This window comes from Manis pentadactyla, chromosome 5 (assembly GCF_030020395.1).
Source record: "Manis pentadactyla isolate mManPen7 chromosome 5, mManPen7.hap1, whole genome shotgun sequence".
NCBI lineage: Eukaryota > Metazoa > Chordata > Mammalia > Pholidota > Manidae > Manis > Manis pentadactyla.
In genome coordinates, this window is record NC_080023.1 from 51,522,355 (window position 1) to 51,536,021 (window position 13,667).

The following is a 13,667-nucleotide window of genomic DNA, read 5'->3' on the forward strand; positions in this document are numbered from 1 at the left end:
ATACCTGTAAAATATCAAATTGATTTTCCTTTGTTTACTCTGCAGCCAATTCTATAAGAATAATTGTTATTGTTTGCATGATATTTTTAACCTTTATTTTAAATTCTGTGATATAAAATAGAAAGCTAACTGGACAGAATTCATCTCTTGTAATTGGATTATTCTTTATAGACACAATCAGAAAATTAAATTTTAGCACAAAGGAAATATGGTGTAGAATATTATCCTTGACACTATTTATCTGGGTATAATTTCCAAAAAGATACACAAATACCATTTAATTTTTCAGGCAACAGGGAGAAAGAATAAAATGAATCATAATACATTTTACCTCTCTTTCCTTTTATCCAATATTCATAGATAATAAAAAAATCAATACATTTGTTAAAATATTATTTTTAATGTAATGATAACTGTCAATATGTAAAGTGTAATAACCATAGTCATAACAAATAATCAGAAGACAAATTAAGCAAATTCAATTTGGGAAACAAATTTAGTTATCTCACTCTCTACTTGTCACATTTGTCAAGAAAAAATATTACTATGGTGTACTGGTATAATTAATCCTAATGAAAATTCAAAGGAACCAGTTAATATGAATGGATTTTCATATAAGGAAAACAAGCTTGTAAAAATTATAAAGAAAGGCATCAGGACTTATGGATTTTATGGCAATAATTATTTTGCTGAGTTTTTTAAATGTCTGTGTCAAAAGTTCACATAAGTACTTTGTAATTTTAAATGGTATTGACTCTTAACAGTAAGATCTGCCATTTAGGTGTGAAACAATAATATTGGGATATCAGAGAAAGCAATTATCTGTTGAAAAGCTTTAGAAACGCCTTCCAGTTATTCTGTCCGTAACAACACAAAGCCACCAGGGAGAAGTCTAAATTCTAAATTCTCTCCTATTTTTTAGGAACTATTTTTCTCAATGTTACATCCTGTAGATTTTTTTAACCAATAAAGTGGAGATAACATTTTTTTTCTAAGATCTGTGTACATGAAATATCACCACTATCATTTCCCCATGCCTTCTCTTTCAAAACATCATTCCCCTTGCAACAGTAAGAACAGGATGGTGCAAATTGCTTAGGAAAAGGGTTTCCTCTTACCTTCTCTTTTGAGAAGAAAAAAACTATCTGGAGTCAAGGTGATAGAGAAGATCACGGGAAATAACTGTATATACATTAACTTGGGGATATAGTTGTTAAAATCAATAAAAAAATGAGTACCCTCACTTTACATGAATTATGAAATTATATCTAGAATTCTATACTCTAAAGAAGTAGTGATGTTGAAGACTCAGGTTACACAGTAAAAATCTAAGTATAGTTCAAGATGCCTTATTATTTATATTATAGTTGATGTTCTCATGAAGTCCCATTTCAGACAGAATTTGAAATCTTTACAAGATGTATATAATGAAGCCCTTGTTTAGCTGGTGAGTTGAAAATCAAAATTTTTGCCCCCCCACTGTGTGGTTTTGGTTCCTTCTCTCAACTCCTCTTAATTCAATTTCCTTGTTGGCAGATTGAAATTAATAATACAATCCTATCTACATCCTAATGGTTTTGTAAGGGTAAAATTGCATATTTTGTAAAATAGCTTATCATGTAATTTGTAATATAAACTGTAAAAATACATTTGATGAACATTACTCTGCTGTGCAAACTATAAGAATATCTTTGATATGTTGATTTGGGTGATGGTTACATGAGCTTATACACATGTCAACATTCATCAAACTGTACAATAAGATCTGTGTATTTTATTGTATGTACCTCCATATGTAAAAAAGGAATATTGTGTAACTTGAACTAATTTATCTCCATATTTTAACTACTTTCTTGGCATTATACTGTTTGCATCATTCTGCTATTTGCAGTTTTCATTTCACTATTCATCTTGGAATTCTCTCTGTGCCAGTCCATTAAGTTTCTATTTATTATTTGTAACTGAAGAATACGGTGAACATATACTGTATTTGGACAACTCACTATCTTATTATTATAAACAATGCTGAAATAAACGTCTCATTACTGAATGAAGGATAACGATTGTGAGTAAAATTGCAATATTTCCAGAATATTGCGCCTATCCTTAGGGCGTACCCATATCAATAGGTGGAGAGAAGTAGTCCATCACCATGTCAATAAGTGATTACAAAAGGGGTGGAGACCGAGTGCACACCTGGACAGGAGAGGTTTGGTGGGGGCTTTTGGCAGCCAGGTCACGAGGTGAGCAGTAGTAGACTACTGCTTGTAGGCAATAAATGGGTTTCTCCCACTATTTTTCTCCCTTTGATTTTGGCTTCAAAGGTTATTTGCCCCAGGCTGGGAACATATTTTCCCCCTAGAGTTACAACGATTATTTTTGAATTCAACAAATTATCTAAATTACCCTATAATGTGGTCATACCAATTTAGAGAACAGTTAACAGAATATGAATATCTATTTTCTACATTTTTGTTAAAAATAGAGACAATTGAAATTTTAAATTTTTAATAATCTGGTCTGTAAAAATGGTCCCATTTAAAAATATTTTATTGATATATAAAGTGCAGAAAATTGCAACTATCAAAAAAATTCAGTGATTTATTACAAAGTAAACAAATCCAGATCAGGAAATAAAGTGTTGCCAACCACTCAGCAGTACCCCAAGAAATGGTTTCTCCCAGAATCTCTTTCCTCATATTTCATATTCAGTTTTATCTTGATATCTTGTATTACATTTTAATCTTAGTTTTTCAAAAATTTATTTAAATTGAGTGTAGAGTATTTATTCTTTGGTTCTGGCCATCTTTTGTTCCATAGTATGCTCATAGGATTTATTGATATTACTGCAATATTATGTCATTCATTGTAATTGCTGCATATTTCATTGTATGACTATACTATCACTTATTTTATACCTGAAATACACTTGCATTCACAGAAATTAAATTGATTTTGGTATATTCATCTTGTAACCAGCAAGTGTAAATAAAACACCTAGTAATTTTAAATATTTCTCTATAGGTTATTTGGTATTATCCTATCAAATTAACTTGGTACATTGGTTGAATAGCAATTGAACATATAAGTGTGAGTCTATTCTTTACTCATTTTGCTTGATTAATTTATGTCTGTCCTTACACAAGTATTACATTACATTGATTATTCCAGCTTTGTATTAATTGTAATCATGTGTAATCATGTAATCATCTATCAACCATGTTCTTTTGTTTCAAGATCATTTGTGTTACCCTAAGGCTTTTGTCTAAGTAAAATTTAAAATAAGATTGTCAATTTCTCCAGAAAAAGGCTGATAGGATTTTTTTAAACAACTACATATGAGTTGTCTAGGAGTTTGATGGATTTGTACTGAATCTCCAGATCAATTTAGAAAGACCTCCTTTATACAAGCATTATCCATCCCAATCCTTGAGAATATATTATCTGTGTGGTTGTCTTTTAAATTTCCATTTGCAATATTCTGTAGTTTCTCAATTAACATCCTGTACAATTTTCATTATATATATATTTTTTTCATTAATATGCAGAGAATGATAATTTGCATCCCCAAAATTTAACAAATTATTTTTAAAAGAATGATGAAAGGAATTTTGTTTTATTTTGGTATCATTAATATAAATTACATAAACATTGTGGTTACTAGATTCCCTTCATTATCAAGTCCCCACCACATATCCCATTAAAGTCACTGTCCATCAGCATAGTAAGATGCTATACAATCACTACTTGTCTTCTCTGTGCTATACTGCCTTCCCCATGTCCCTCCCCCATATTATGTGTGCTAATCGTAATGCCCCTTTTTCCCCTTCTTCCTCCCTTCCCACCCACACACCCCAGTCCCTTTCCCATTGGCAGTTATTTGTCCGTTCTTGGATTCTGTGAGTCTGCTGCTGTTTTATTCCTTCAATTTTTGCTTTGTTCTTATGCTCCACAGATGAGTGAAATCATTTGTTGCTTGTCTTTATCCACCTGACTTATTTCACTGAGCATAATACCCTCTAGCTCCATCCATGTTGTTGCAAAAGGTAGAATTTGTTTTCTTCTTATGGCTGAATAATACTCCATTGTGTATATGTACCATATCTTCTACATCCATTCATCTACTGATGGACCCTTAGGGTGCTTCCATTTCTTGGCTATTGTAAATAGTGCTGCAATAAACATAAGGGTGCACATGTCTTTTTGAGACTGGGAAACTGAATTCTTATGGTAAATTCCTAGGAGTGAAATTCCTGGATCAAAGGGTATTTCTACTTTTAGTTTTTTGAGGAACCTCCATAATGCTTTCCACAATAGTTGAACTAGTTTACATTCTAACCAGCAGTGTAGGAGGGTTCCCCCTTATCCGCATCCTCACCAGCATTTGTTGTTCTTAGTCTTTTCAATGCTGGCCATCCTTACTGGTGTGAGGTGATACCTCATTGTGGTTTTAATTTGCATGACCATGATAATTAGTGATGTGGAGCATCTTTTCATGTGCCTGCTGGCCATCTGAATTTCTTCTTTGGAAAATTTTCTGTTCATTTCACTACTCATCTTGGAATTCTCTCTGTACCAGTCCATTAAGTTTCTATTTATTATTTGTAACTGAGGAATATGGTGAACATATACTGTATTTGGACAATTCACTATCTTATTATTATAAACAATGATGAAATAAACATCTCATTACTGAGTGAAGTGAGGTGAAAATTACCATTTTGTAATAGGGTTATTTGCTTTTAGGGTGTTGAGGCGTGTGAGTTCTTTATATATTTTGGATGTTATGCCCTTGTCAGGTATGTCACTTATAAATATATTCTCCCATACTGTAGGATGCCTTTTTGTTCAGCTGATAGTGTTGTTTGCTGTACAGAAGTTTTTTAGCATGATGTAGTACCATTTGTTAATTTTTTTTTTTCCCTTTCTCAAGGAGATGCATTCAGGAAAAAGTTGCTTATGTTTATATTCAAGAGATTTTTGCTTTCATTTTCTACTAAGAGTTTTATGGTTTCATGACTTACATGAAAACATAAAGCATGACTTTATCAAGATTGCTTTGGTTATTTGGGGTCTTTTATAGTTCCATATGAATTTTAGGATTATTTGCTCTAGTTCATTGAAAAATGTGATTGGAATTTTGATAGGGTTTGCATTGAATCTGTAAATTGCTTTGAGCTGGTTGGCCATTTTGACAATTTAATTCTTCCTGTCCAAGAACATGAAATATAGTTCTATTTATTTGTGTCTTCTTCAATTTCTTTCATCAGTGTCTTATAGTTTTCAGAGTATAGGTCTTTCAGTTCCTTGGTTAGGTTTATCCCTATATATTTATTTATTTTGATGCAATTGTAAATGGAATACTTTTCTTGATTTCTCTTTCTGCTAGTTTGTAATTAGAATTTAGGAATGCAACAGATTTCTGTATATTGACTTTGTTTTGGGCAACTTTGCTGAATCTATTTGTTGGTTCTAATAGTTTTCTGGTGGAGTCTTTAGGGTTTTATCTATATAGTATCACGTCATCTGTAAATAGTGACAGTTTTACTTCTTCCTTACCAATTTGGATGCCTTTTATGTTTTTTTCCTGTCTGATAGTATGGCTAGGACTTACACCATTATGTTGAATAAAAGTGGTGAGAGTGGGCATCTTGTCTTGTTACTGATCTCAGAGAGGGAAAGCTTTCAGACTTTTTGCCTTTGAGTATGATGTTGGCTGGGGGTTTGTCATATATGGCCTTTTATGTTGAGGTACTTACCCTCTTTACCCATTTTGTTGAGAGTTTTTGTCATGAATGATTGTTGAATTTTGTTGAATGCTTTTTTGGCATCTATGGAGATGATCATGTGGTTTTTATCCTTTTTTTTGTTGATATTGATTGATTTATGAATATTGTACTATCCTTGAACCCCTGGAATAAATGACACTTGGTCATGATGGATGATCCTTTTTATGTATTTTTGAATTCAGTTTGCTAATGTTTTGTTGAGTACTTTTGCATCTATGTTACTCATGGATATTGGTCTATAATTTTCTTTTTTGTAGTGTCTTTGCCTGGTTTTGGTATTAGAGTGATGCAGGCCTCATAGAATGAGTTTGGTAGTATTCCTTCCTCTTTAACTTATTGGAATACTTCATGAAGTATGGGCATTAGCTGTTCTCTAAATGTTTGGTAGAATTCAGCTATGAAGCTATTTGGTCCTGTAATTTTGTTTGTTGAGAGTTTTTTTATTACCAGTTCAATGTTGTTACTGGTAACTGGTTTATTCAGATTTTCTATTTCTTCTTAAGTTAGTCCTGGAAGTTTGTATATTTCTAGGAATTTTCTATTTCTTCTAGTTTGTCCAATTGGTATATAATTTTTCTTATGATTGTCTAATAATTCTTTGTATTTCTGTGGTGTCAGGTGTAACTTCTTTTTTTTGTTTCTGATTTTGTTTATTTGTGTCCTCTAAATTTTTCTTGACAAATCTGTCTAGTTGTCTATTTCATTTATCTTCTCAACCAGCTCTTAGTTTCACTGATTTTTTTCTATTGTTTTATTCTTCTCTTTTCTGCTCTCATCTTTATTATATTCCTCCTTCTAGTGACTTCAGATTTCATTTGTTCTTCCTTTTCTAGATTCTTTTGTAATGAGTTTAGACTGTTCATTTTGATTTTGCTTGTTTCTTGAGGTAGACCTGTATTGCTATGTACTTTCCTCTTAGAACTGCTTCTGAAGTCTCCTGAACATTTTGAACTGTTTTTTTTTTTCATATGTGTCCATGTATTGCTTGGACTGTGACTCTCCAGCTTTATGTTTCTTTCATGAGATTGTTTTGGCTATTTGGGGTCCTTTGTAGTTTCTTATGGTTTTTAGAATCATTTTTCCTATTTCTGTAAGAATGCCATTGAAATGTTGATATGGATTGTTGTGAATCAGTAGATTGCTTTGGGCAATATGTATATTTTAACAATATTATTTTAAACCATGAGCATGCAATATCTTCCATTTATTTATGCCTTCTTTTTTTCATCAATGTTTTATTATTTTTTGTGTATAAGTCTTTCACCTCCTTACTTAAGTATTCCTAAGTATTTTATTTTTGATGCTATTCTAAATTGTATTATTTTATTAATTTCCTTTTTGAATTGCTTGTTATTAGTTTAAAGAAATACAACTCATTTTTATATGTTAACTTTTTTACCCTGCAACTTTACTTAATTTGTTTCTTAGTTCTAATGTGTGTGTATGTGTAGTTTTACAATTTTCTGTACATATGATCATGTCATCTGTAAACAGATCCTTTCCAAATTGGATGCCTTTCTTTTTTTTACCCTAATTGCTCTAACTAGAACTACTTTTAATGTAAGTGGTGAGAGTGCATATCCTGGTCTTGTTCTTGATTTTGGGGAGGTTTCAGTTTTTACCATGGAGTATGGTGCTTGCTGTGGGCTTTTCATGTTTAAATAAGTTCCTTCTATTCCTAATTTGTTGAGAGTTTTTATCATGAAAGGGTGTTGAATTTTGTTAAATGCTTTTTCACATCTATCAAAATGATTGTATGATTACATTGTTCTTCATTTCTTGAAATTTTTGAATATACATAATATTGCTGGGCCCTTTTGGGTGCTCATTTGTCTCTTGGCAACATCATATTCTCTTAGTCATTTCTATAGGTCTCTGGTGGTTGGGCATTTTTGTCTGTATTAAGAATATTTGATTCATTATAGTATTCCTGATGTCATGAGTCAGCATGACTACTTGCATGAAACAGTATAGAGATAGTGATTGAAAATATGAATTTGAAGTCAAAGAGAATTGGTTGTGAATGTGAGTTCTGTCATTTACTAGCTGCTTTACCATTAATAAGCTTAGTTATCACTTAATCTTATTAAATGACATTATTCTATCTAATATTCTTTATTTATTTTAAAATTTGTGATAATATTAAATATTTTAAAGGTTTATAGGGAGGATGCATAAATAAATTTTAATCATAGTTTCTAATTCCAATAGATATGATACTTATTATACTTGGTGTTATTGTTAAAAAGAGAAAAAATGATAAAATATTGATTAGACAATATTTGAAACTCATATTGCAGAAATGTATGGCCCTCATTGACAGGTTGAGTGACTACTTGACAATCTAAAAATGCTGTTCACGGAACAATGACAAAAATAAGAATAATTTTATAATTTAGGTATTTTATTGAGCAACAGAAAGCAAGATACCTTGGCATCATGTTTCATAAATAATAATTTGTATACTGAGTGCAACTGAATCATCAAGTGAGCACCAAGAATTCAAATGTTGAGGGAAATCTGTATATATTAGGTACTATATTTAAGCCAAAAATAAAAAGCCCTCAAATTCCCATGGTAACATTTCTATCAGTAACATATGATACAGAAATAGGTGGTAAAGATAAACATGAAAACTGTAAAAGTAGCACAACATTGCACTGAAGTATGTTTATTTTTTAAAATTTTTGTTCATCATCAAAATATATTCTATATTGTATGTATAATGTTATGACAACAATGTGTCAAGAAAACTAGATAATTAAGCAAATGTATTTATAAAGCATATTATATGTCTGTCACTGTTCTAAGCTTTTAGAGATAAAGTAGAGAAGCAAAACCATCTTTATTCCATGAAGTTTACTCTCTAAGCAGTAAGTATCATCTAGGAGAAATTTTGTTCCCCACTGACATTTAACAATGACTAGAACATTTTTAGTTATTGCAACAAGGGAAGATATTACTGGACAGAAGCTTGGAATGCTGCAAGCATCCTATAATACATACAACAACCTCCATCACTGAAGAATTATCTGTCCCAAGTGACAAGAGTGCCTATGCTAAGAAACTCTAGCCTAGATGGAATAGAGGGAGACAAGAGTAAACAAATAAATCAACAAGCTATTAAATAAAGAAAGTAATTGTTTTCAAAGAAAACTGATTATATTATTCACTGAAATAGAAAAAGATTGAGGCTAAAGAAGGCTTGAGAAAAAAGTCGAGAATTTAGCACATGTTGTTTGATATAATTCTGTGTCATCCAGTAGAAGTATCTAATAAACCATCAAGTATATGACTGAACTCAACACATATTTTTGCCCTGTGATCTGTATTTAAATATTGCCAGTGGATAGATTATAATTTTTATTAATAGAAATAGAGGAGATCACTTCAGGTAAAGTATATATAGAGAAGAGATGAGGCTAGAAATGAACATTGAAAAGCTTCATTATTAAGTGGTTCAGTGAAGACAGAGTTGGCAAAGGAAATGGGAAAGAGCAGTCAGATATAAAAGGAAAACCAATTTTTTTAAGGAAGGAGGAATAGTCAGCTTACTGAATTATGTGTACACAGAACACATTCAGTGGACAAAAAATGTATATATACTGTACTTCACAACAAGCAGATTATTGGTGACTTCACAAAGGAATTTGGTGTGGATAAAAGAAAGATTTGTTTGAAGAATAGGTATAGTGTGTTGGAATAGAGTCACCAGGAGAAAACAACACAATAATTGTAGTTACTAATGAGAGCAGAAAAATGGGACAATGTTTCAAGGAATATAGGCTCAAATAATTTATTTCTATTTTGCTTGATTTTAGTCTATTTTTTAATACCAATGCATATCTTTGTGCCAATGGCAATGGCCAGATAGGGAGCAAGAGATTGACAATTTACTAAATTTTTTGTTGACAGTTTTGGCAGAATCTGTCAAAATTTTGTTAACAATTTCATCAACAAATGAGTGAAGTACATAAGAACATGCAAATTAATAAAGAAAAACACAAAAACATCTGTATATTAGTCAACCAAACTGAACAATTGGTAACTCACTGCAGTCTTTATACTTGATTAAGCTTTCCACTTGATCTTATCTTTCAGTAATGTAATTGAATGTGGTTGCCTGTTACTCAAATAAGACTCTTCTTAAAATTTCATTTTATTATTTAATAAGGACTGGAATAATTAACTTTAAATGTTTTCAAAATGTTTGCAAAACTAATCTCAGAATATTCTTATCATGAAACATGTATGTTCATTTATATATTTTAAATACATAATTGTTCAATAGTATAAGAATTAAATTACTTTTTAACCTTAAAATGGTAAACAAATATTTTTAAATATCTAAAGATTTTAAGTTTGTTTTACATTTTCATTCTAACATATTGATTTTTTAAATTATTTTTGTTAAAAGTTTTTCTTATTGTAATATAGTTGATATACAATATTATATGGATTTCAAGTATACAACACAGTGATTCAACATTTAGCCATATCATTTAATACTCATCCCCACTAGTGCAGTTACTATCTGTCAATATAGAAAGATGTTATAGAACCATTGTCTATATTCACCCTGCTAGACTACCATCCCCATGATTTTTCTAACATATTAATATTTATTCACGATCTCAAATAAACTAATTTATCAGAAATCAGGAAATCTGTTTCTTGCTTCATGATGGGAAATGCCAGTTCTTGCTACATTTTTTAAATCAGATTTATGTTTTTATTGTAGAAAATATAATTTCATTAGAAACTATTTAAAATTTTATTTGGCATTTTTCTACTTTAAAGTTTTAGTTGGAATTAACATTTTAAAAAATTTTATGACTATACTTAAATATAGCTTACACTTGAAATAATTCCCACTAAAGGTTTACAGTAAAAAAAAAAGTAGCTACAACTTTTGCAATGACTGCAACACAAGGAAGTATTTAATATTTTGCTTTGATTTTATATAAGAATTTTTGTCATTTTCATTTGCAATGGAAATAAATTATGAATCTTTCCTGTTGCAAAAACATGTTCTTCAAGACTTTCTTAATTTAAATAATTTTGTTTTTTTAAAGATAAATCTTATTGTCTTCTTGAGTCAAATGTTTATTCAATTTATGACAAGGATAACAACTTGATCAGTGTCCATTCTCAATACGTAAATGAAATAAACCTGTCAAAGTTAAAGTATGATATTTTCCTGATCTTAATGATTTCTTCATGATGTTCAATAACAAATATAGGAATTAGCTGTAATCTGAAATATGTATTGAACATGTTTCAGGTCTATGAAATAATTCCAAAATTTTATTTAAAATAACTTATTTAGAAAAAGTTTACTTCTACTTCTTTCCTTTATTTCTTCTATGAAATTGTTTATTGCCTCTATTTAAAAATTATTTTATATATCTATGCCTAAACATATGTTCATTTGATGTATATTTTTTGATAACTCATCTCCAACAGCCTTAATTTATTATAATGCAGAAAATATCAGCTCTTTACTTTGTTTATAACACTTTTTTCACTTTAATTCTGCTTAATATTTTTGATATTTTATGCATTAGTGAAATATAATATTTAGCAATTGCTATTTTTTTAGGTCATTGTCTTAGTCAATTCAGACTGCTATAACAAGTACCATAGACTGGGCAGCTTAAACAAAATTTATTTCTCACAATTATAGAAACTAGGCAGTCCAAGATCAGGATGTCAGAAGATTTAGTGTGTGGTGAGAGGCCTTTTTCTTGTTTGCAGACAGTTGATTTCTTTTTGTATCCCCATATGCTGGAGGGAGCTTGAGAGAGGACGCAAGCTCTCCTCCTGCCTTTCTTATAAGGACACTAATCCCACCATTATAGCCCCACTCTAATGACCTAATTACTCCTCAAAGTCCCATTTTCAAATATCATCAAACTGGGAATTAGGATTTCAACATATGAACTTTGGGGGCCACAAGCATTCAGACTATAGCAGATATATATCCAAATTTTGGATAGATACTATTTTTTTTTTTTTGAGTTAGAGAACCAGATCTACATTTAATATATCTATTAAAATGCTAAGACATTTTCTTTTTATTCTTACGTCAATAATTTCAGTGTCCCTTTTATTTACTTTTTCTATATCAATGAATTAGCCAATTCAATTTAATTTTATAATAAGATAATTTATTATGCAATGATTATCAATATAAATATTTTAAAAATATACGTTTTGATGTTTCTAGGTTTTGATGTGTTTGGCAAGGTGGTGGATGACTAATACTGATGACAATTGATTTAGAAGATACTTATTTCAAAATATATTTCATAATTTTAGGTACAAAAGATTTAAGTTTTTCTATGTGACTTTGCAGAACAGAAGTAGATCCAATAGTATAGGGGGTTAGTGTTTGACTTACCATAACAAAGGGTATTTTAAGAGATAACTCCAAAATTGAATAGTCAATCCTGGAAACATTAGTTTTGGGCACTGAGATGTTCAAAAATCTATTGAAAATTTAATATAACATATTGGGGACTATTTTGTAATTACCTAATTACCTATTATGTAACATGTATCTCATGTTTTTAAAAATAAATAGAATAATAACATATGTTTTATATGTTAATAGAAATTACTAGAATATTAGCCTAGCATTTTTTTTACTGAAGTATTATTGAGGTACAATCTCATTGGTTTCAAATGTACAACACAGTGGTTCAACAGTTACCCATATTATTAAATCATCACCCACTCTAGTGTGGTTACTATCTAACAATGTAGAAAGTTGTTACAGAGTCATTGACTACATTCTTCTTGCTGTAGTATGTCCCGTGGCCAACTTATACTGTGATTGTGAATAATAGTGCTCCTCCATTCCCCTCACCCTACCCCCCACCTGACCAACCCCTTAGTAACCAATAGTCACTTTTCAGTGTCTGTGAGTCTACTGTTTTGTTCCTTCTGTTTTGTTTTGTTTTTTTTTCATTTCATAAATAAGTGAAAACATGTAGTATTTGTCTTTCTTCACCTGGATTATTTCACTTAGCATAATACCCTCCAGATCCATCCATGTTGTTGCAAATGGGAGGATTTTTCTTTTTATGGCTAAATAGTATTCCATTGTTTATATGTACATTTTCTTTATCCTTTCATCTATTGATGGGACACTTTGGTTGCTTCCATATCTTAGATATCTTAAGTAATGTGGCAATAAACATAGGGGTGCATGTATATTTTGAATCAGAGATTTTGTTTTCTTGGGGTAAATTCCTAGAAGTAGAATTACTGTATTGAATGGCATTTATGGCTTTATGTTTTTTGAGGAACATCCATACTGCTTTCTCTAGTGGGTGCACCAATTTACTATCCTTAGCAGTGCAGGAGAGTTCCCACTTTTCTGCATCCTCACCAACATTTCTTGTCTTTTGGATAATGGACCTTCTGGCTGGTGTGAATGATATCTCATTGTGGTTTTGATTTGCATTTCCCTGATGATTAGCAATGTGGAACATCTTTTCATGTACCTGTTGGCCATTTGTATTTCTTTGGAGAAATGTCTGCTCAAGTCCTCCACCCATTTTTTAATTAATTTTTTTTTGTGTGTGGGGGGGTGTTGAGATGTATGAGTTCATTATATATTTTAACCCCTTACCAGATAAGTCATTTGCAAATATATTTTTCCATACTGTAAGATGCCTTTTTTCTTCTGCTGATGGTGTCCTTTGCTGTACAGAAGCTTTTTAGTTTTATATAGTCCCACTTGTTCATTTTTCATTTTGTTTTCCTTGCCTGAGAAGATGTGTCCAGGAGACAATTTCTCATGTTTATATTTAAGAGATTTTTGCCTATGTTTTCTTCTAAAAGTTATATGGTTTCATGACTTACATTCAG